Source organism: Macaca thibetana, chromosome Y (genome assembly GCF_024542745.1).
Source record: "Macaca thibetana thibetana isolate TM-01 chromosome Y, ASM2454274v1, whole genome shotgun sequence".
Lineage (NCBI taxonomy): Eukaryota > Metazoa > Chordata > Mammalia > Primates > Cercopithecidae > Macaca > Macaca thibetana.
The window spans coordinates 2964389-2979376 of NC_065599.1; the positions used below are offsets into that span (position 1 = coordinate 2964389).

The 14988-nt window shown below is 35.0% G+C and overlaps 1 non-coding gene and 1 pseudogene across 1 annotated transcript; one reads left to right on the forward strand and one right to left on the reverse strand.

Moving 5' to 3' along the window:
• The window catches only part of LOC126947209 (ras-related protein Rab-9A-like), a 29954-nt pseudogene extending 18408 nt beyond the window's left edge, over positions 1-11546 (reverse strand).
• Positions 703-866, forward strand: LOC126947236 (U1 spliceosomal RNA). The gene has a single exon (XR_007722972.1). It is a non-coding gene; the product is annotated as a U1 spliceosomal RNA (small nuclear RNA).
• Positions 11547-14988: the final 3442 nt, after the last annotated feature.

A 14988-nucleotide genomic window follows, 5' to 3' on the forward strand; every position in this document is an offset into this window, starting at 1 on the left:
TATAGAATAAAAGACAGAACGATGAAAAGTAATATAGCATTACTGTATTTAATTCACTTGTAGTAATGCGTGGATAGTATATTTAGCCAAAACATTTTAAATTTGTAATATGCCAAGAGGGCAGATATTTGAGTCAGATTGCTAGCTACCTCCTCAAATGGCTAAATCTGTAATATTTTGCAAAGCATTTCTCCTAACTGTAATTGATTTTTTATTTGTTAAATGGATTTCCTAATGCTACCCGCTTAGGAAACTAACTCAAGTATTAGTTATATTAACTCAAAAACTTGTTCTGAATGGCACATATTAGGCAGTAAAATATAAGCTACTACTAGATATTACAAATTTTTTTATCTGCTTATTTTTAAAGCTCATAGTGCACATAATAAAATTCCAGAAGACCTAGAATGGCTGTTAAATACAATAGAACGCTCTAAGAGTCAATACCAAAAATGAGCATATCAGTGCGTAAAATGTATGGTAGCTTTATTTAGTAGTTGTTTCATTGTTTACCATAGTGTTTTTCTCACAATTTTGTAGAAGCCTGTGTCAGAATTAAGAAATTTTTTATAAGAGAGTAATCATGGATGATTGAAATTAACATTTTAAGCTGATACTGAAATTTTTAAAAAATTCTATCACATTTATAGTTGTAGTTGTATTTTCGTTCTAAGGAAAATCGAAGTCATAAAAAGAAAATGGATACTTCCCTGCCAGAGGAGATATCATAATCACGATGGTGGCTTTCCCAGGACAAGGCAGATCTATTGAACTCTGGATGTGCTGACCCCTGCGGTTTACCCAAATGTGGGAAATGCAGCTGCATAATTTGTGGAAGTGAAGGACTGTATTTGCATTTTCCCGTGGAAAAATAAAAGAAAAGAAAGAAAAGAAAAGAAAAGAAAGAAATTTGACTCATTTAGTGGATATAGAAACTTGAAAGAAGACCATGTATTGGAAATAATTCAGTGTGCCTACAAATATTGGTCTCCTCCAGTAGAAAAGAATAAGACAGAAAATGGCTATTTCTTAGAAAGATCAAACAGTGCTAGGATGACAGTTACAAATGCTTGAGAACTTTATCTAGCTAAGGGGATTGGGGAAAACCCCAAAGGGCAGCAGATAAATCTGGGAGAAAGAGAAGTAATTTTTAAATGTGTGAGCCTATGTTTATGTATTAATATTGCCCTTAAAATATGTATTTTTATTAAATGGTTAGCATTGGTTTTCTTGGTCTTGAAAAGTCAATTTCCTTTTGGAAATGACTTGTGTGAAATGGACTAGAAACTATGTAGCTAAATAACTCAGATTTTTCCCTGAATAATAAATCATTTGCAGGAGTTGTGAAGATGTTAAAGATGCCGGCTTGTCTGCATTTATTAAAAGTGTATTCTAAATGAAGAAAATTAAATAGAAGGTATAAAGTTACTTTTATAATCAAATTATCAATATTTTAAAATATTTATAATCTGCAGCCAGATGACCAAGGTGCCTTAGATGAGCGTAAGTCCTCTCCAACAGAAGATGCTCCATTATATCCTCATCCAACAGGCTTTATGTATCAACAGGTAAAATAAATAAATAAAGTTTTATTTTTATTTTTCAAACTAATTTTGATCTTTACTTATATGGTATTCAATTATTATTTTCTTATATATTTTGTAACATATTAGCTGTGACTGCAAATTTTTAAAAAATTATCTACGACAGCTTTGACAAGAGGATTAGAGGAAGAATACTTTAAGTAGGGTCATGTTTTATTTTACCTTTGTTATATTTTCTTTGTAATTAGGTACTGCCTTGTCCTAGTTCATAAAAATGTTTGATATTTCAATAAGAGCATAAAGTGACTTATTTAGTCTTTCTCAAAATACACGGGCAGTAAAAATTAACAGTTTTATGGGCTTTAATATGTAGTTTACAAAAAAAAATAGTGACCAAAAATATAAATAATAACCATTTATGAGCACTTCTAAGTTAAAACAAATATTTTTGTTAAAATATTCTGGGAAGATTAGCCACTACATGTGTAATGGAATTTTCTTTATTTCTCTCTCTTTTCTTTTCCTTTTCTTTTCTTTTTTCTTTTCCTATCTTTCATCTCTCTCTCCCTCCCTCCTTCCCTCCCTCCCTCCCTCCCTCCCTCCCTCCCTCCCTCTCTCTCTTCCTTTCCTCCTTTCTTTCTTTCTGTCTTTTTTTTTTCCAATGGAGTTTTGCTCTTGTTGCCAGGGCTGGAATGCAGTGGTTTCAAACTTGGCCCACTACAACTCTCACTGCCGCGTGTTCAAGCAATTCTCCTGCCTCAGCCTCCCAAGTAGCTGGCATTATGCGTATGTGCTATCACACGTGGCTAATTTTATATTTTTGGTAGAGAAAGGGTTTCACCTTGTTATCCAGGGTGGTATGGATCTCCTGACCTTGTGATCCACCTGCCTCAGCCTCTCAAAGTGCTGGGATTACAGGTGGTGAACTATGGCACCCAGCCAGCTTAATCACTTGAAACCTTTTCTTGTGCTGTAACAGTTAGTATGACTTCTCACCAAGTTCACATAGCCAAGGGATGGAATTACCTAAATTACAACAGTTGCCCAGAGTAAAAGCTGTATTGCTCAGAAACCTTATTTTTTTATAATCAGAAAAATATAAAACAGGGGAAAAATATATTTTAAAAAAGCTGATCTTTATTCTATGAGTTCTTCATCTTTAATGTTTGATAGTTTTATTTATTTTTGAGATAAAGAACATTGAAATATTTTTAATAGAAATTCTAAAATATTAAAAGTAATATGCACAATTTTCATATGTCACAATGTGTGACATGGTAGATTGTAATTTTTGTGCTGGGGGCACTTTTGTGGTAGAATTTAGGTGACACTTCTAAAACTTGGCTACATCTAATTCCAGTTAAGTGCATATTATCAGAATGCACAGTACTTGGAAGTACCATTGAACCAAGATTTCTGACTGCTTTGGTAGCCAGTCACAATTTTCCTTGAAAGCAGTAGGTCCCCTGGTTTATTTCTATATTATCTTAAAGCTTTTATTGTTAGATATATGGTTTGCTGAAGATATAAGTGCATTCTGATTTTAAATAATTCATATCTTTTTTTTTCATTCGATGTAATATCTCTCTGTCCATTGTTGGAAAAAATGGGATATGAAATGTGGTGCATAGCATGAGGGGCAGCAATTCGTTTGTTCAAACTGGTTACAATATACTATGTATTTATCTTTTTAGAGTATATAAACATTAGCATCGACCACTATGAATGCAAAAATTCAGTCTACGTTGGTCAAAAACTACAAAGACACTATCAGGGCTACTGGTATTGGTACCTTGTAATCCAACTATGTTATGGGCCTTCCTATTTGGCCTATTGTTATTTGCAGTCTGTGTTTCTCTTCTGGCCTAGACTTAGATTTTGGAATTTCTGTTCCTTAGAGAGTACAAGACAAATAAGTGTAGATTATCTTATCTCTGCATTACTGCTGCACCTCTACAAGGTCGCCACTTCAAGTGAATACATCATAATGTCCTGTTTCTAATCACCTCCCAATCATCCTTGAGAAGATTCTTCAAATGAGAATCAACATGTCCTTCTTTCATGTACTCCTTAAACTTTTACTATAATGTAGATGCCAGGATGTGACTCAGTCCATTGAAAGTCCATGTGTCACATACTGACATCTGTTTGAAAGTCTAGTTTTCTGTTGTTCACGTGGCCAGGACATTGATTACTACTTACTACTCATAAATTCAAACAATTGCCTTTATAAAATAATAGTTTAATGTTTTTAATCCTTAATTTAAAGAAGAGCAGGCAGTTCAATCATAGAGCTAATTTGCTCCTTCCATCTTTAATTGTTTTTTTTCATTTCACAGGTCTCTGTGAAAGCCTGCCAACAGGACATTGTTCATCCACCTTGAAACTGCCATTCGTCAACCAAGCAGGTTGTTATTGTCATTAGAGAGCTCTTCAAAGGGCACTGCCCATGTGATAGTGTGATCCAGTAATTCCTGAGATGGTTCCAAACTCGATACTAGAAAATACCAGGCGACCTGCTCTTGAACAGGATGAGTATTTCCTTGCAATTCCCTGGTAACATTTTCCACTATACAGCCATTTTTTAAATGTTATTTCGGAAGTTTTCTGAGCACTTATCTTTAGGCTGTTTCCCTAGTTTGCCCAACACATTGGAGGTGTTGCAAGTTTTACAATTATTTTACGGTCTTCAGTCAAAGAAGCAGTCTCAACGCCAAAGCAAGATAGGCTAATAATTATCTTTCCAATGGCCCATATTGTTTCGTGGCATCCAGGCGTGCCCTGGACCACAATTTCCAACTAATGCTGAAAAGGGGCATGCGGGGGTTTTCTGCCACGGCCTCATTCTGCCAATGAACATGTTGCAAGTACTTCTAAAATCAGAATTTCAATCACAAAGGCCCATTGTGTAGAGAGAAAGAGCCTTTTCCCATTCAAAAATGGCCAGCTTTAGTGAAATTTCTTATTTAAATACACTACCATTTATTGTTATTTTAAATTGATGCATTATAATTTTACATATTTACAAAGTAGAAGTATTATTTTGATACATGCATCCAATGAGCAATGACCACATTTTTAAATGGCATATTGGTAATTGGTATATTAATCATTTCAGTTGTATATGCCATATTTGTTTAAACAACTTTCCAAATCTAAACTTCTAGTTATTTTGAAATTTATAATAAATTATTCATACCTGTAATCTCCCTTCTACACAATCAAACTTTAGAACCTATTCCTTTTAACCATATTTTTTACCCATTAACTAATGGACATATTTGTTTACTCAATGTCTTTCACAGCCTATAATAATCTGTCATTCTATTCTCTACCTCTATAAGATCAACTTTGTTAATTCTCACATATAAGTAAGAACTTGCAATCCTTGTCCTTTATATTTCCTGGCAATTTCACTTAATATAATGTCCCTTAAATGAAGCCTTTCTTTTCTGAATTGTGTTTAGTTGATGTATTGAGGTTTTTATACAACTGAAATAATCACTCACCTAAAATTTACCTTAACTGTTACCAAAATTCTTTGGGTACATATGGTTGTAGTATGAAAACTGCTAAATGAACAAAGATGTCTTGAAGGCTTCCTAGGACATTAATACTGTATCCTTTTCTATCTCCTGTCTTACTTAAATCTGGTTTGTCTTCAAATAAATAAAAATATTGTAGTAAATAATCTTTGAGATCAACATTAAAGACCAATAAAAATCAGTAATGCACAATTTAAGTTTATAAATGTAAGCAAATAAGTTGAAACAATTACCAAAAGCTACTGAATAAAATGATATATATATATATATTTTATACTCCTAATTTTCAAAGTACTCAATTTACTATTTAATTTTTACTATGATTGCTTATTTCAAACATGGGCTATTATAACTGAGTTCACAGAAAAGTTATCAGAATAGAGAAGTAAAATAATAACATACACTAGAGGCTATGTAATATAGTAAAGTTTGATCAAGTAAACAGGAGTAAAGACAAATGAGTCCTCTGCCACGAGTAACTCTGTGGAATAAGTTACTTAGACTTTGTAGGATTCAGTATCTTCTTTTGAGAATAATGCCTTTTCCAAATTATGTAAGGTTATTTACATGATGAAATCAGAATTATTAACACTCAATAAATATACCTGTTAAATCTAGTTGTGGAAGGAAGGGGAGTATAGTCAGACTCTCCAAAAGTCAAAACATGATTGTAGACATAGAGCAAAATACAGTTGGTTTACAAGTACCTAAGAGGTTTCTGTATGATTTTCCTTGTGTCTTAAGTTTGTGAGGAAGAAATAAACAACACCCAGTTCCTGCCCTGGAGAAGCTCATTGCATAGAAAAAGGAAAAAGGCAGATATGCATGCCACAGTACAGTGCTGAGACAACATAAAGCACAAGCAACCAACTACAAAGGTAAGGTACCTAATTTGAAATTTTATATTCGGTCTGTTTCATTTGCTTCTTGCTGTTGCGATTAACCATGTCTACATGTGTTAAATTCAACACCCTAGGTGTAACATGGGCTATAGTATCAGAACTCCCATTCCAATTTTTCTTCCAATAGTGGCTGTTAACCAAACACCCTAGGTGTAACATGGGCTATAGTATCAGAACTCCCATTCCAATTTTTCTTCCAATAGTGGCTGTTAACCAAACATTGGTGAATATTCCGTATGAAGACTCTACTAAAAATAAAGCTACCCCGACTGTAATGTTTGTATGATATAATTTACTGGATCTAGGAAACAGAATCACAGAAAGTGTGATTTGTAATTTCTATAAATGATAAACGCTGAGACACTAGTAGCTGAAAGACAAACTATTTCTGCCTGCTGAAAAGAAAAAAATGAAGAAATTGCAGGAAAACCATTTACTACAGTTAAACTATTCTGATTTTTAAATTTAGTTTCTATCAATATCTATAGAAAAAAGTAAAATAATAATAATAATAATAATGAGCTGGAGTATAAAGAACACCAAAATTTAGGAATTTCATATTCACCTTTTGGAGGTAAATCCTAAATTGGGGATCTACCACTATAAGCTAACATTTTTACTGCTTTATTTTCAAATGAATACTTTTCATAGGCAGTGTGATGATAATTCTTAACTAATATTTTTTTACAAGTTCATTCAGCTGAATTTGAAGAACAATTTGTTTCTTTAGCAGAAAAAGCTCTCATTTGAGAAAAATACATAGAGAATTTTTTTAAAAGCATAGTTATGAAACACAGATAATATAAATATGTCAGTCATAGTATCTCAGAGATTTTAGTCATATTATGAAAATGTACTTCCAGAATAATTCTTTTAAAGTACAAAAATTTCAGAGAGAAAACCAGTAGCTGCTCAACAGTAGAATCCTAAAACAAAGTAATACTAATTAATAATTAGAATTTACCTCACTGTTCTGCATCTCATCTTTGAAAAACCATTGTCTATATTTTTTCCTATGCATTCAATTGCAAGAATACTATTTCCAGTGGAAAAAATATATATATAAAATATATTTATGTACATTATATTTTATATAAGTATATAGTATATAATATGATATACTATATATTCTTATATGATATATGATATAATAATTTATTATATAATATATAACATAAATAACTGCTGGATCACAGAATTCATATGATAAGTTGCACCAGCATTTGTGAGTCCCACAAATCTTTCTGGTGGGTGAGATCTAGCAGGCAGCAGATATTCCCACTCAAAAAGTGCTTCACAACCTGAAATGAAAATTTAAAAAATGCTTGTACTATGAAAATAATAATTCTGCCCACTCTTCTTTCCGTCAAGTGACAAATTAATATTAACAATTCATTTATCAACACAGCCACTTTGAAAGTGTTGTTAATTTTCATATTAACAACAAATCGAGTGATCATTACAGATTCTTAACTACAGAACCATTAGGTCCATAATTTAATGACATTGCATCTGTTTGTTTTTAAAAAAGTGTTTGTTTAAAGAAATCTCTTTTGAATATACATATATACTATGTCAATTCTATTGTTAATTAAATTAACATACAAGATGTTTTTGAAAAGGAAACTCTTCTCTCTACATAGATCCCAGAAATCCAATAAATATCTGACCTTTTTAGCAGTGAGTTTAGCTAGAAACCCCTACAATGTGCTAGAGAATATATTCAAACAGAGAAAAACATAAACAAATATAATTTCACGTTTATCAATTAAAGATCTGTACAGAATGCTGTTGATAATTGTATTCTCAACCCTCAGGTTTCTGTCGAAATTAACTAAATTTTGTTATCTTTTAATTTACTTACATCACCTCCCACCCCGAGTTGCAGTTCCATGTCAATATTTGAACACTGCTGCTTACTTTGTTGGACTGGCAAGAACATTTGGAAGTAATAAAATGCACTCAAAAGTTCTCTTCTCATATTATGATTTTTAAAGCCATACCTCTCTTAGAATTTAACTAAAATAACGTTAAGCAACTTCAAAGTTTGGGTTATAAAAAGTTTTTAAATGCATACATTTTAAATATAAACTTATTGTACCATTTAACTTGGCTTCTGGTTATTCTGAGTTTTCAGTATTTTTTACATGTGATTCAATAAAACCCACTTTGTTTACCAACACCAAGTATAGGTGAGCACTTAAGAAATATATAGTTTTTTGAAATTTAATATTGTCTGATGTAAATGGTTTTAAATGTATACCTGATGGCTACAAAATGTTAAACTAGTTATTCAAAAACAAACAAAAAACATAAGCTATTTTTTTCTAAATGAAAAAATAGGTTTTCAAAGTAAACTATTATTAATGAACAAAAACAGCCTTATGATTTAAAAACTCACTAGATATTGCTTTGTCGATGTAATATATTGCATTCAACAAATCTACTATCTTTTTGAGTTTATTTACCCAGCCAATAGCTGGTGCTACAAGTACATCAAAACCAGGATTGATGGTAATGAGAGAGCTACAGACTGGAAGAGCTGGCGTGGCTTGCAGTTCTTTACTTCTTATATGTTACAGTTAAACTTTTGATGCATGGAAGATAACAACATCAATTTATTTCTAGTAACTTAGAAAAAGAAATCACATATTATTAGTAGAAAACCTATGGTGAGAAATATAGGTCTTTTCAAGAAAATACTTTTTATGTTTATTTGACACAATTAAACATCTCATCATATCTTAAACAGTTTTGAATATTGTTCCAAAGAAAAATCAGTAAAAAACCCAAGAACAATCGATCTATGTAATTCATCTCCAAAATTAGATATTTGAAGAAATCTCTAAGACCCAAGAACTTTACCCAAAAGAAAAGTAACATTCTATACAACCTACTCTTTTAATTATATATTAATGGAAATAATCATTTTCCAATAAAAAGAAAATGCATTAAAATTATGTTAATTTTCTTGAATTATGAGACATATACAGAAACTCATCAAAAATATGATATAAAAATAAGGTTTTGCAAGATGGATGTTTTCTTAATTAGAAATTCAATCAAAGGCCAGGCATGGTGGCTCACACATATAATTCCAACAGTTTTGGAAGTTAAGGCAGGCAGCAAAATTGAAGACAGGAACTTGAGACAGTCCTGGCCAATACGGTGAAACCCCATCAGGTGTGGTGTTGCTCACTTGTAATCTCAGCTAATCAAGAAGCTGAGGCAGAATAATCACTTGAAACCAGGAAGTAGGTGATTGCAGTGTTCCAAGATTGCACTGCTGTACTCCAGCCAAAGAGACAATGTGAGATTACTTTATAAACATAAAATGAAATAAATTCAATCAACTAGAAAATGAGGAATACTACTTATTTATTTTCAAGGCAGTTTATGGCAACTCTGAATTGTTATTACGAAAAAAGTCTTAAATAAAGTGCAGCATAAACTTCAAAGTTGCTATAACCTCACTTCTCCAAAAGAAAGCTTTTTATTTTTATTTAATGTATTCAATTTTGTTTTATATTAAGTTCCAGGGTGCATATGCAGGACACACTAGTTTATTTCATAGGTAAACTTGTTTCGTGATTGTTCACTGCATCTGTCAACCCATCACCTATGTATTCAGCCCCACCTAAATTAGCTATTTATTCTGACACTCTTTTTTTCCCTGCCCCCTGACAGACCAAGTTGAATGCTATTCCTTTCCCTGTGTCTATGTGTCTTTAATGTTCAGTGTGAACATCTAATGATTGTGAACATGCAGTGCTCGTTTTTTTGTTTCTGTATTATTTTGCTGAGGATGATGGTTTTCAGTTTCATCCATCTCCCTTCAGAGAACATGTTTACCTTCATTTTAATGGCTACATACTATTTCATGATGTATATGTGCCATGCTTCCTTTATGCAGTCTGTTACTGATGGGCATTTGACTTAATTTCATGTCTTTGCTACTGTGATTGGTGCCATAATAAACATACACGTGCATGTATTCTTAAAATAGAATGACTTATTTTGAAGCAGAGCTATACACCAAGTAATGAAATTTCTGAGTTCAGGGTATTTCTTGTTCTCAATATCTGATGAATTACTACACACTTTTCCACAATGTCTGCTGATTTACACTGCAAACGACAGGTAAAAATGTTCCTATGACTGCATTAACTCACTGTCATCTGTTGTGTCCTGGGTTTTTACTAATCTCCATTTTCACTGGCCTCAGATGATATCTCATTGTGGTTTTGGTTTGCATTTCCCTAAAAATTAGTGATGTTGACCTCTTTGAGATGAACAGTTTCTGAAATGAAAGACCCATAACTCTTTTCTTACCCCAATTGGCCTCTTTATATCTGCTAATCAGCATGTATTTCACGTGTGTTTTATCACTACCCTGCAAAAGAAAATGTATTATAGGCTCAACTTATTAGATAGAGAAAATGACAGGATGTTAGAACAGCAGAAAGTTAGAGAAAAATGAGATATCATATGAAATTTCTGCAATTTTTCTTTTGAGACAGACTTTTACTCTTGCCGTGCAAACTGCAGTGCAATGGTGCAATCTCGACTGACTGCAACCCCTACCTCCTGGGTTCAAGCAATTCTACCACCTCAGTCTCCCAAATAGCTGAGATTACAGAGGCCCACCACCATGCCTTGTCGACTTTTTTATTATTGTCACATCAAATCTAGAGCTAAGCATATGAAAAGCTAATTAGGTATCAGAAAAATGAAAATCCGACCACAATGACATACAAATTTATATTGAATAGAATGGCCTGTAATCATAAAGAAATGACAGATGTTAGTGAATGTATGGAAAATTTGGGAACCTCATCCAATTGCTAACAGGAAGATAAAAGAGGGAGTTTATTTAGAAAACAGTCTAGTAGTTTCACAAATAATTGGATGTACATTCAGCATATTTCCCCAAAATTAAGGAATATTTACACCAATTTGTGTAAGAATGTTTGTAGTAGCATTATTCACAATATAAATGTTTCCATTAACTCCTGATGTGCAGGTGGACCTAGACAAATGCTACCCTTGCAATGCATTTGCATCATACATTCACTTACTATATATCTGATATAATTGATGTAAACCCACATATTCTATAATGAAAACACCAAGATAAAGAGTTTGGACAAAATACTGAAACTTTTTTACCTCAGTATGCTTGACTTAAAAATAAGAATAGCAAGCCTGTTGCAGAAATCTCAAGCTTAGGAAACCCCAGCGTTTTAAAGAGAGTGTGTACTTTAAAATGACTAGTGTGATAGTTTGTGAGTTCTCTCTCAAGATGTCTCAATGCCATGTCCTCTTCTGGGAGGGTCCTGAGGTCAGTTCTTTATTCTCACCCTGGATATAGCACCAGGTGTCCTGTAGCAATAGCCACTCCTTGGCAGGTCCAGAAAAGGAGTCTTCATCCTCATAGTGGACGCGACTCCAGTTGTCCCAAAGCCACTGCCACTCTTGGGCGGGTCCTGAGATGAAGTAGGCTTTGTCTTCCCCATAAATGTGGCCACAGGTGTCACGAGGTACCCTGAAAACATGGCCTCTCCCAGGTGTGTCCTGAGGAGAAGGAAGCTCTATCCGAGGCACTGTGAGGAGACCCTGCTCCTCAGACAGTTAGTTTGTGAAATCAGTGCGTCGGCTCCGTACACCCACTGGTGGTAGCCATGGAAAATCTCTGAAATTTGGGGTGTATTAATCCAAGTGATAATTTCAGGAAGTGGAAGTGAAATAGAGCCAACCTTCCCATACCTTGAATAGAGATAAAGAGAAGCAAAGAGGAGGTCAATAGACAAAACTCAATTGATTTTTTCTGTATCAGCAATAATGCACAGAAATAATAGGAATTTGAAATATTAAAACACCATTTACAATACTACCCACAAAATTGAATCCATTAAGTATAAGGGTAACAAAATATGAAAAATTCTTTCAGAACACAATGAGTCACCATTGAGAGAAATCAAAAGAAATATGAGTATTTGCAGACAGGCTAGGCACAGTGGAAATTGCTTGTAATCCCAGCAGTTTGGGAGGTTTTGGCAGGCAGGTCACTTGAGCCCATGAGTTGGAGACCAGCCTGGGGAACATGGTGAAACCCCATCTCTACCAAAAATATAGAAACAATAAGCTGGGGTTGGTGGTACATCCCTGTAGTCCCAGCTACTTGGGGCGTTGAAGTGGAAGAATCTCAGTGAGCTGAGATCATGCCTTGGCACTCCAACATGAGTGAAAAAGCGAGATCTTTCTCAATAGATAAATACAGGAAGAGACATTTCTTGTTCTTGAGAAGTACATTTATTATTATTTCAGCCATATCCCAATCAAATTCAAGGCAAATAAATCAACAAACTCTTCCTAAACCTAGAATAGATGAAATAAGCCTGAAGAAGAAAAAAGCTATAGGACTTCCACACATAGATATGAATACTTACACTAAAGCTAGCTCAATAAACAAGATTGTGGCATTGATGATGTAATAGACAATTAGATAAGTGGAACAGAATAGACAGTCCCAAAACAGACCCAAGTCAACTGATTTTGTCAAAAATGCAAAGAATATTCTTTGGAAATGATAAGCCTGTTCCACAATTCGCAAGAGAGCAGCTGGAAACTATATGGAAACAAGTGAACATAGACACAAATTTCATTAAGAAAAAAGTGGTCAAAATACCCATACATTAAATTTTTTCAATGCAAAGTTGTAATTGGAAAATATCTTCATGGGCTTGGGTTTGGTAATGAGTTATAAGCAAGTTCATGAAACAAACAAACAAAAAGAGGATAATATGGACTTTATTGAAAGTTGAAATGTCTACTCTGTAAAACATCCTGTTACAGTTGGGCATGGCCATTCAACCCTGTAATCTAAGCACTTTTGAAGGTCGAAGTAGCCAGATCACCTGAGGTCAGGAGTTCCAGGTCAGCATGGTAAACATAGTGACACCCGATCTCTACTAAAAATCCAAAAATTTAACTGGGAGTTCTGGCATGTGCCTATAATCCCAGCTGCTCAGGAGTCTGAACCAGAGGAATCCCTTGAACTTGGGAGGTGGGGACTGCAGTGAGTCTAGATCGGGTCATTGCACTCCAGCCTTGGTGACAGAATGAAACTCTGCCTCAAAAAGGAAAAAAAAAAAAAAGAAATCTGGCAAGAGATCTAAACTACCAGCCACAGATAGAAAAATTTAGCAAACTCATCTGAAAAGTAACTTGTATGCACAACATACACAGAAACTCTAAAACTCAAAAAGACAAGCAACCCAATTCCAAGGTAAAAACCTGAGTAGATACATCACTGAGGAAGGTATAGTGATGGAAAACAGGCAGGTTTGGTCTTTTGACATAGTCTTATATTTCTTGGAAGTTTTGTTTGTACCTTTTTATTCATTTTTCTCTATTGTTGTCTTCATGCTTTATTTCATTAAGTTAATCTTCAATCCCTGATATCCTTTCTTTCTCTTCATCAGTTCACCTATTGATACTGGGTTTTGCCTCACAGAGATTCTCCCACAGTGTTTTTCAGCTCCATGTGGTCATATATGTTCTTCTCCAAACTGGTTATTTTAGTTACGAGTTCCTGTAATGTTTTATCAAGGTTCTTAGCTTCCTTGCTTTGGGTTAAAACATACTCTTTTGCCTCAGATAATTTTGTTATTACCGACCTTCTGAAGACTACTTCTGCAATCCGTCAACTTCATCCTCCATCCATCTTTGTGCCCTTGCTGGAGAGGAGTTGGAATCATTTGCCGGAGAGGAGACATACTAGTTTTTTGAATTTTCAGCACTTCTGTGCTGGTTATTCCTCATTTTTTTTTTTTGTGGATTTATCTACCTAGGATCTTTGATGCTGATGGCCTTTGGATTGGGTTTTTTTTGTGTGTGTTCTTTCTGTTGATGTTGATGTGACTGTTTTCTGTTTGTTAGTTTTTCATCTAAAAGTCAGGCATCTGTTCTGTAGGTCTGCTGGAGTTTACTGGAGGTCTCCTTCAGATGCTGTTTTGCCTGGGTATCACCATCTGAGATGGCGAAACAGCAATAATTGTAAGATTTTTCCCACAGTGGTAGCTGACTTTTTCCAGCCAGAGCTCTTCTGTGTGAAGTTACTATTGACCCCTGCTGGCAGGTGACTCCTAGTCATAAGGGACAGGGGTCAGGGGCACACTTGAAAAGTCAGTCTGTCCCTAAGCAGAGCTTGAGCACTGTTCTAGCAGATACACTGCTCTCTTCAGAGCAGGCAGGCAGGAAATGTTTAAGTTTGCTGAAGTTGCACTCACAGCCATACCTTTTCCCAGGTGGTCTGTCCCAGGGAGATGGGAGTTTTACATATAAGCCCTTGACTGCGGCTGCTGCCTTTCTTTCAGAGATGCCCTACTTAGTGAGGAGGAATCTAGAGTCAATCTGGCCACAGATAGTTTTCATACTTCTGTGAGTTCCATGCAGTCCAAACTTCCTGGCAGCTTTCTTATCACTGTGAGGGGAAACCCTTATACTCAAGTCTCAGTAATGGTTGTCGACCCTCTCCCCAGCAAGCTTGATCATTTCAAGTTGACTTCAGAATTCTCTGCAGGTAGTGAGAATTTGAATCTCTGGATCTGTGCTTGCTGTGCTCCTTGGGAGTGGGACCTGATGAGTGACACCACTTGACTCCCTGGCTTCAGACCTCTTTCCACAGGTGTGAATGGTTCTTTGTCACTGGAGTTCCACACGCCACTGGGGTACAAAACCTTTTTTTTTGCAGCCAGCTCAGCATCTGCAGGCTGTGGGTGTGTAGGCACACTAGGCAATCTCCCGGTGTGTGGGTTGCAAAAACCGTGGGAAATGTGTAGGAAGTGGGCTTGATAGCACAGCTCCTGATGGCTTTCCTTGGCTGGGGGTGAGGGGGGTGGGGGAATTTCACAACCTCTTGCACTTCCTTGGTGAAGCAACACTCACCAACCTGCTTCTGCTTACCTGTTGTAGGCTGCACTCAATGTCTAACTT